This window comes from Littorina saxatilis, linkage group LG7 (genome assembly GCF_037325665.1).
Source record: "Littorina saxatilis isolate snail1 linkage group LG7, US_GU_Lsax_2.0, whole genome shotgun sequence".
Taxonomy (NCBI): domain Eukaryota; kingdom Metazoa; phylum Mollusca; class Gastropoda; order Littorinimorpha; family Littorinidae; genus Littorina; species Littorina saxatilis.
In genome coordinates this window covers 2,655,291-2,665,475 of record NC_090251.1, presented here as the reverse complement: position 1 = coordinate 2,665,475, position 10,185 = coordinate 2,655,291, and the positions used below count along the sequence as shown (strand labels likewise).

The following is a 10,185-nucleotide window of genomic DNA, read 5'->3' as shown; positions in this document are numbered from 1 at the left end:
TCTCTCTCTCTCTCTCCTTCTCTCTCCTCTCTCTTCCTCTCTCTCTCTCTCTTTCTCCCTCTCTCTCTCTCTCTCCCTCTCTCTCTCCCTCCCTCTCTCTCTCCCTCTCTCTCTCCCTCCCTCTCTCTCTCCCTCTATCTCTCTCTCTCTCCCTCTCTCTCTATCTCACCCCCTCTTTCTCTCTCTCTTACTCTCTCTCTCTCTCTCTCTCTCTCTCTCTCTCTCTCTCTCTCTCTCTCTCTCTCTCTCTCTCTCTCTCTCTCTGTGGTGTTCAGTCAGGCAACACCTGTACCAGTGTTTTGGTTTTATCAGTGTTGCACAGAGGACCCCCCTTTTAAGACCTTCACAAATGTGAGAAAGTCAGGTCTAACGACGGAGGGAGTCTTACGACGGAGGGAGTCTTAAAACGGTGTTAAATTTACTGAGGTTATTGAGAGAAAATGTGAGACAACAGGGTCTTTTAAGAAAGGGAATCTTTTATCAGGAGGTCGTGAAACGGGGGCTCCACTGTGTTGACGTGATCGCGGCTCTATCACCTACAGTCAGGACATGAGAGAGAGGGGGGAGGGAGGGGCTATATCACCTACAGTCAGGACATGAGAGAGAAGGAGAGAGAGAGAGAGAGAGAGAGAAAGGGGGGGGGGGGAGGGGCTCTATCACCTACAGTCAGGACATGAGAGAGAAGGAGAGAGAGAGAGAGAGAGAGAGAAAGGGGGGGGGAGGGAGGGGCTATATCACCTACAGTCAGGACATGAGAGAGAAGGAGAGAGAGAGAGAGAGAGAAAGGGGGGAGGGGAGGGGCTATATCACCTACAGTCAGGACATGAGAGAGAAGGAGAGAGAGAGAGAAGGAGAGAGAGAGAAAGGGGGGGGGGAGGGGCTATATCACCTACAGTCAGGACATGAGAGAGAAGGAGAGAGAGGGAGAGAGAGAGAGAGAGAGAGAAAGGGGGGAGGGAGGGGCTATATCACCTACAGTCAGGACATGAGAGAGAAGGAGAGAGAGAGAGAAGGAGAGAGAGAGAGAAAGGGGGGGGGGGAGGGGCTATATCACCTACAGTCAGGACACGAGAGAGAAGGAGAGAGAGAGAAAGGGGGGGAGGGAGGGGCTATATCACCTACAGTCAGGACATGAGAGAGAAGGAGAGAGAGGGAGAGAGAGAGAAAGGGGGGGGGGGGGAGGGGCTATATCACCTACAGTCAGGACATGAGAGAGAAGGAGAGAGAGAGAGAGAGAGAAGGAGAGAGAGAGAGAGAAAGGGGGGGGAGGGCTATATCACCTACAATCAGGACATTTTAATTGATATCTGCCTTTTTGACGCCTCTGTGATAGCAACGCCGGACTTTAGCTTTTTCATTCCTGTTCAGGTTGATTAGATGTGTGCAGTATAGTGTTTATAATGTGTACAAAACCTGGGGTGTTTCATCACTGTTTTAACGCGTACGTATCATCATATTATTTGTTTCTTTTTTTTTGGGGGGGGGGGGGGGGGGGGGATAAGTGGGTAGGTTTGATGCTATGTTACTCTTGTACAGACTGTAAAAAAACAAGAAAGGTTGGTTGTTGGAATGTTTGTTATTGACAAAACGATACATTCACAAATATTTCGACCCAACAATCATCATCATACGATCATTCATTCGCTCGACTTCCTGGCGAGTGGGCGAAAATAGATTTTATCAAGATAAGTTTTGTGTGAATATTTGTTTGTCTGTTCACTTAAAAAACCGTTGGGTCGATATATTTGTGAATGTATTGTTTTGTCAATAACAGACGTTCCAACAACCAACCTTTCTTGTTTTTTTATTCTGAATTTGGGAACGTTGGCAGTCTCTTTGTTTTTGGGTTTGTACAGACTGTGTTATGATACGCTCACTGCTCAGAGTGAGAATTTAGTGATGTGCTTGTGCCTATCAATGCAAACACTGTCCCATCAAACGTTCCGCCATTCACACTGTCCCATCAAACGTTCCGCCATTCACACTGTCCCATCAAACGTTCCGCCATTCACACTGTCCCATCAAACGTTCCGCCATTCACACTGTCCCATCAAACGTTCCGCCATTCACACTGTCCCATCAAACGTTCCACCATTCACACTGTAGTGGTTGTGCTTTTTACCATTAATTGAAATTAATCGATCAAATAAATTTGTTTTCCATGAATTACACATTAACATGCTTCCATTTGAAACTTCGAGGTCGTCATCGTGGATTGACGCCCGACCTTCGCGAAGGAGGGCTTCAATTAGACTTTGGGAGGGCGTCAATCCACGATGAAGACCGAGAAGTTTCAAATGGAAGCATGTTAATGTTATTGTAATTCAATCTGACGACGATCTCTTTTCTGCTTTCATGCGATGGTAAACAGACAGAATTGGTTCTGTTCTGTTCACACACTACTTTCAGTCCACCTACCTGCAAGGGTCAAGTCCCAAGAAATATGTCTCTGTATTCCTATCGTATCACTCTGCTCCTGTTTTGTTTTCTTTCACATACATTTTCCCTTCTTTTTGACGGGTTTCTGGACAGCAAACTCTAAAACAAATTCTTTTCATCACAAAAGCGATCTTTGGAATTGACTGACGTAGTCCGGAAGAATTCATGCATCAACTTACGTCACGTATTCGACGTCATCACTTCGCATACCTTATGGTCTCGGTATTTCGTTGGCCTTCATATTTCCTACTTGTAAAATGACCCTCAAAGCTAACCGAGACTAGTTGAGGTTGTATCAATGCACCTCGCCAGCAGGTGGTTAATGGCTTTTTTAGCGAGTGGTTATCGACAATTAATGACTGGTAATTTTTAATGAGTTGGGGCATTCTGACCAATCACAGGATCTGTTTCATTAAAACGCCAACTTGATTGAATTACAATTGAAATTAATCGTTGAAATAAATTTGTTTTCCATTAATTGAAATTAATCGTTGAAATAAATTTGTTTTCCATTAATTGAAATTAATCGTTGAGATAAATTTGTTTTCCATTAATTGAAAGTATGTTGAAAGGAAAATCAATAAATATCGCAAGGACCACAAAACATTAATTGCAAGAACTTTAAAAAAATGTTTTTGTCTGAGCGACAATTGATTTTGAAAGAGTGTTTTTTGGAGTAGCAATTAAGATAATTTTGTCTGGGCGGTTTCTGGAGTATCAGATAATGATTTGTGTGTACAGGATGATCATGTTTGCATTCACTTTGTACTTAACCTTTTTTTTTATCTTGTCACTGGTTTTCTGTTTAACAGTTCTTGTCTTATAGTACAGGGCAGTGCCCTTATTGAATGAAATATGCTGTGCGTGCATGTTTGCGTGCGTGCGTTTGTTAGTTTGTGTGTAAGCTTGTGCGCAAGCTGCATGTGTATTAGGAGTTTTCCATCTGTTCTTGGCCTGTACTCTGTGAAATGAATCAAGGTCTCACAGTCTGTGAACACGCCTTTTAAGAAAATTGTTCATCTGACCCTAAGCATAATCTGAACTGAACTTTTGTGATTGCAAACTTTTGTGTTCTTGGGTTATATATATTCTACATTTTATATGCTCTATTAGTCTACTGGTACATTTTTTTTCTTCTTACTTTTAAATGCAACTGCCTTTTGTTTGTGTGAAATGTTGAATACTTTATTTAATTGTCTGTGGTATTGACTTGTTTCTATGTGTTTCTAATTTGTGTACGAGCTAGTACTAACAGTAAGGTAATATATTGTACTACGTTGCAAGCCCCTGGAGCAAATTTTTGATTAGTGCTTTTGTGAACAAGAAACAATTAACAAGTGGCTCTACCCCCCGCGGGTTGGGGGGAAGAATTTACCCGATGCTCCCCAGCATGTCGTAAGAGGCGACTAACGGATTCTGTTTCTCCTTTTACCCTTGTTAAGTGTTTCTTGTATAGAATATAGTCAATGTTTGTAAAGATTTTAGTCAAGCAGTATGTAAGAAATGTTAAGTCCTTTGTACTGGAAACTTGCATTCTCCCAGTAAGGTCATATATTGTACTACGTTGCAAGCCCCTGGAGCAATTTTTTGATTAGTGCTTTTGTGAACAAGAAACAATTAACAAGTGGCTCTATCTCATCCCCCCCCTTTCCCCGTCGCGATATAACCTTGAACGGTTGAAAACGACGTTAAACACCAAATAAAGAAAGAAAGTAGGGTGAGGGGAACAGTAAACAGACACATCTTAAAAACAAAAATTGATTTACATCTTTAACACAGTCTTCATGAGAGCGTGCTACCAACTGCAGATGTTAACCATAGCAAAGATCACTTGTACCATCGTGTCTCACAATATGCAAGCAGGGAATTGTTTTGGTTCAAACAAGATTTTATTCAAAATTCATCACATGAAACAATTGAAAATATACAACTAGGACACGCACTCAAGCAAAAGCTTGTTTTACCTGACCCAGACCTGGGAACCCATACGATTTCGCCGTATTTTGTACGCATGATTGTCGAGAATACGCTAAGTACGGTCAGTGGAAAAAAAATACGACGAGAAAAATTCCTAGACTACTTTTCTTCACAAGCCCATCCTGAAGCCGATCCAGTATTTTCGCACATGATTACGTCACTATATTAGCCGCCGTCGAAAAAAATATAATCGGATCGTGTCAATCAATGAAAACAACCAGGCAAACGAAAGTACGGTATTTGGCGAAATCGGCTCCGAGAATAAACAAGTGAAACAAAGAAGAAAAGTGAAAAAGTTTGAAGAAAAATAGCACACACACACAATTTGTAACCAACACACACATGTAGTCCCGCCCGGAATAAGCTTTTTTGGGATGATTTACGACTTTTGCGCACATTTCGAGCAGACGAAAACACAACATGGCGGCTCTCGCTCCCCCAACTATCGCGAGACACAAAAAACGAAATCGCGCGCGCGCGAGATCCTGATACATCCGGTTTTTCTCTGTACGCTTGTCACGACGGCTTGTTGACAAACGAAGATTCGCGAAAGAAAGAGAAAAGCGCTGAGCCTTGAGTAGAGAGCTAATAAAGTACCGGTAATCGCTAATCGAGCGAAATGAAAATCCGCGGCGACTTCCATTAGGTGAATGCTATTCAAGTTTAGGTAACGTTTTAGCCGCATCTTTCTATAAGCCGCAATGCGATTTTTTTTTAAAGTCGTGGCTTGTAGTCCGTCAAATACGGTACAGTTTTTGTCAGTAAAAATTGAAAAAAACATTTGTTTCAAATGTATAGGTAAACTTAATTAACGGTGTGACGGACGCGCAAGAGGCATGTTTTAATCATGGATGTGCAAACGCTGTGTGGAGTACGCTAATTTTTTTGAAAATACACCAAGTTTGTTTGAGAATACTCAAAGTGCAAAACAGGGGTTCCCAGGTCTGCTGACCAAAACTATAACCTTGAACGGTTGAAAACGACGTTAAACACCAAATAAAGAAAGAAAGAAAGTGACCAAAACAATACTAAATTACAAAAAACAAGGGAATTGTTTTACTGATGTGTGAGGTAAGAAACTAGTCTGCGCAAATCAACACTCAAAGATCTTCATTCAGTGCTCAACAAATGTTCTTTACCTTTTTCTTTTTCTTGAGTAATCCATGCTGTTAACTTACACTGTTAACCAGATGAGGGTTTGACCAAAGATGTTTTGGGGGCAATCATTAGCATCCAATCAAAGGAAGCAAAAAGTAGTGGTGCAGGGTATGTGCAGTGAGTACTTAATGGATAAACCAGTCTGTGTGTTAATGTTATCTTCACTCCATTAAACACTGACAGATAATACCTTTAAACATGTCAGTGTACATGTAGTAACAAAAACTATGGTGTCAAAATGAAGTAGACCAAGTTATTTCCTGGAACCAACCAAAAACTATGGTGTCAAAATGAAGTAGACCAAGTTATTTCCTGGAACCAAATAATAATAATAATAATAATGGACATTTATTAATCGCCCCTTCTCACAAGAGCTCACGGCGATTTACATATTAATTACCAACCAAAAACTCTGGTGTCAAAATGAAGTAGACCAAGTTATTTCCTGGAACCAACCAAAAACTATGGTGTCAAAATGAAGTAGACCAAGTTATTTCCTGGAACCAACCAAAAACAACAGAAGACAAAAACAAGTGAAAGGAGAATGTGTTTTTGAATTGTAGAGATTTTCACCAAAGAAAGACACAGGTACTAGAAAGACACAGAGTGTTGTGTAAATTAATGAAACGATTACTTCTTCCCAGAATATACATACAGGGTTCCTCGATCTTTTCAAAGTACAATGTTACTTCTTTTTTTAAATTTTTGTGTGATTTGGGGAGTTGTTTGTGTTCATGTATTTGTGCTGTGCTTAGCAATAGATGATGTTATGAAATAACTGTTACTTTTGCATGGGTGGAGAAACCTTGTTCACCCTTGGTGGGACCCCCCGCGGGTTAGGGGGAAGAATTTACCCAATGCTCCCCAGCATGTCGTAAGAGGCGACTAACGGATTCTGTTTCTCCTTTTACCCTGAAGTGTTTCTTGTATAGAATATAATCAATTTTTGTAAAGATTTTAGTCAAGCAGTATGTAAGAATATTAAGTCCTTTGTACTGGAAACTTGCATTCTCCCAGTAAGGTATATATTGTACTACGTTGCAAGCCCCTGGAGCAATTTTTTGATTAGTGCTTTTGTGAACAAGAAACAATTAACACGTGGCTCTATCCCATCTCCCCCCTTTCCCCGTCGCGATATAACCTTGAACGGTTGAAAACGACGTTAAACACCAAATAAAGAAAGCTAGTGATTGGCCAACAGTGTCACTATGGTTTGCTTGCCTCAGTATTTTCAAGGGAAAGCAACTCTTCCACAACCCATGTAAACCCAGCAGAGTTATTTCCACAATGATTTTGTGTGTTACATGTAAACCCAGCAGAGTTATTTCCACAATGATTTTGTGTGTTACATGTAAACCCAGCAGAGTTATTTCCACAATGATTTTGTGTGTTACATGTAAACCCAGCAGAGTTATTTCCACAATGATTTTGTGTTACATGTAAACCCATCAGAGTTATTTCCACAATGATTTTGTGTGTTACATGTAAACCCAGCAGAGTTATTTCCACAATGATTTTGTGTTACATGTAAACCCAGCAGAGTTATTTCCACAATGATTTTGTGTGTTACATGTAAACCCAGCAGAGTTATTTCCACAATGATTTTGTGTGTTACATGTAAACCCAGCAGAGTTATTTCCACAATGATTTTGTGTGTTACATGTAAACCCAGCAGAGTTATTTCCACAATGATTTTGTGTGTTACATGTAAACCCAGCAGAGTTATTTCCACAATGATTTTGTGTGTTACATGTTATGACAGTATTTTGACCAAGCCTTATGAACATTTCACACAGTGCTGAACAAAACTCTGTGCAGTTCAATGCATTAGTTGTAGACGTGTTGAGAACAAATATTGATGAAATGTTAGTGTTGTTCCATTTGGTGTAATGGCTCTGTACGTGTGATTAGTTACAGGTCCCGCAGTGGGGCACTGCGGTTATGAAATTAAAGGCCCCTCCTGTTTTTGGAACCGCAGGAGCTTTCTAGTTTGCTGTTAGGTAGATTTTTGGTTCCTCTTTCCTGTCATGCTCTCTTTTTCTTCATGAATTCTTTTCCTTTTTCTGCCTTCTTGCTCATTCACCTGTATTTTTTCCAAAAATCTCTTCTCTTTCCGCTTGTCTCGCGATTCATGTATAGTTTAATCTGTTAGTGTTCTGATGTAAGTCCAGCAGTAGATAGGTTAAGCCTATTTTAACATACTGGAAACTGGTAATCTTCCAGTAGGTATTAATTTAGTTTTACTAAAGCCTGCTGGGACACAAGTAATGGGTTAGTGCATTTGTAAACAGGAATCGCTTGACAAGTGGCCCCCTTCATCCCCCCCTTCCTCGTCCTGATATGGCTCTGCGTAGTCGGCTGGACGTTAAGCAACAAATAAACAAACAAACAAATTAGTTACAGGAGTGAGAGCGACTAGTAACTCTACATGAACTCTGCTCCCCCCTCCCGTTTTGTATCATGTTCATAGTGAGTGTTAAGCCCGCTACTAACTACAGCCGAACCAAGCCGAACTAGGTCGCTGAACGTTACACCGTGCCTGGTTCGGTGTACTAACTAGCGGCGAAATGTATCGGTGATATTATCAAGAAATATCATGTGAGAAGACTCGTGATCGGTTGACAGCATTATGGCCGTCAGTATCGTCACTCTTCAAGGATGGAGATACAATAATATTCAACCAATGAAAAGTCAGTTCGCCGATGACGCGCCGAACATTTGCAGGATTGTATCGGCGAACCGTACTGCTGCAACCTAAAAATAGGGGAATCCCCTGATTTGATGACGTCGCCGATCTAGTTTGGCGTTGTTCGGCTGTAGTTAGTAGCGGGCTTTAGTGTGTGCATTATGGTGGGTTTTTTTAATTTTAGAAATTTTTAATGCGCGTGATACTTTTGATTGTCCTTTGGTGAAATGAAGCTTTAGCTTTATGTAACATCACCATTCTTACTGTTTTATTCACCCCTATATTCATATCATTTTTATACTTAGTTTATTCCAGCCGACTATTCTTTTGTCTGTGCTGCTTTTTTCACTGTTACATTTATACATAACAATGTTAACATACCCACCTCATCTGGAAATGATTCGCTTATTACTGTTGTGTTTTGCTTTCTCCTGAGAAGATTGGAAATATATCTGGTGTTCATGTTCACTCGTTATGCACGTAGCCATCACACAGCGCATTTCATACAAGGAAGAGTAGAACCAATGGAGTGTCACGTAGCCATCACACAGCGCATTTCATACAAGGAAGAGTAGAACCTAGGGAGTGTCACGTAGCCATCACACAGCGCATTTCATACAAGGAAGAGTAGAACCAATGGAGTGTCACGTAGCCATCACACAGCGCATTTCATACAAGGAAGAGTAGAACCTAGGGAGTGTCACGTAGCCATCACACAGCGCATTTCATACAAGGAAGAGTAGAACCCAGGGAGTGTCACGTAGCCATCACACAGCGCATTTCATACAAGGAAGAGTAGAACCCAGGGAGTGTCAGTTGAAGATGTATTCGTTAGACCTGCACAGACCGTTGTATGTTCTGGGAGAGAGGTCAATGTTTTGCTCAAGATCAGTTGGGAATAATCACCTTTTGAAGATAGAGACAGTGGTACCTGCGATGTGACCCCGTCCCATGAAAGCTACACACCTTGTGTCCCTTCCTCCTTTACGGTGGACCCCCCCCCCCCCCCCCCCCCTCTCTTTTAAGACCCCCAACTGAAGACTGAATCCCTCCCTTTTAAGACCCAGTTTTCTCGTACATTTATTTTATATGACATAATGTTTGTCCATGTACCCCCATTTACATTGTGTGACTACCTCCTTTTTAAGTCCTGCGTGATTTTTGGAATAAAGAAAACAAGAAAGGAACAAATTTCCAACAACCTACCTTTCTTGTTTTTCAGCTGGTCAGTCCTTTCATCGCAGGTACCACTGAGTTGTCTGGTCTGTTTATTTGTTGATCATGATCACGTTTTGAAGATTTTATTTCTCTCCCTGCTGTCTTTCAGACAAAATTCTTTGAACTATGTGAATATTTATAACATGGACACACGAAATAACATAATTTTCTCTGCCAACACTATATCTGACAATTATTATTTTCTTGTGAAAATGTGATAAGTATTTTGTCCAAGAGTACAATCAAACGATGTGCTTGCATGTTCTGAAGCGTACAAACATTTAGTAATAAATATGATCTACAGACCTGTCGGTGTGTATTTGTGAGACTCGCAGAGTGACGTGTGTGTGTTTTAATACGAGTGTGAATTTCTTGTTGATGTTGACTGTTTTATCCTTTTAAAGAAATTGCTTATGCTCCTGTGAAATAAGCAATAAGTGTGTGTGTGGGGGGCGGGGCAGGGTGCAACTCATTGTGGAAATCCGATATCACTAGATGGTTTGAGCAGTGACATTGTTGTAGCATGTCACCAACTCTAGGTAGATGTAGAGGTAGACAACTTATTCTCTGATCTGTACAGTACGCTCTTACACCGTCTCTCTCACACACACAGGGCTATCACCTTTAGAGGTAGACAACTTATTCTCTGATCTGTACAGTACGCTCTTACACTGTCTCTCGCACACAGGGCTAACACCTTTAGAGGT

At 41.1% G+C, this 10,185-nt stretch overlaps 1 long non-coding RNA gene across 1 annotated transcript; it reads left to right on the top strand.

The window, feature by feature from the left end:
* The first annotated feature begins 1,490 nt into the window (after positions 1-1,490).
* LOC138970460 (uncharacterized) lies at positions 1,491-9,785 on the top strand. The gene is made up of 2 exons (XR_011456955.1): positions 1,491-7,491; positions 7,978-9,785. It is a non-coding gene; the product is annotated as an uncharacterized lncRNA (long non-coding RNA).
* The last annotated feature ends 400 nt before the right edge of the window (positions 9,786-10,185 follow it).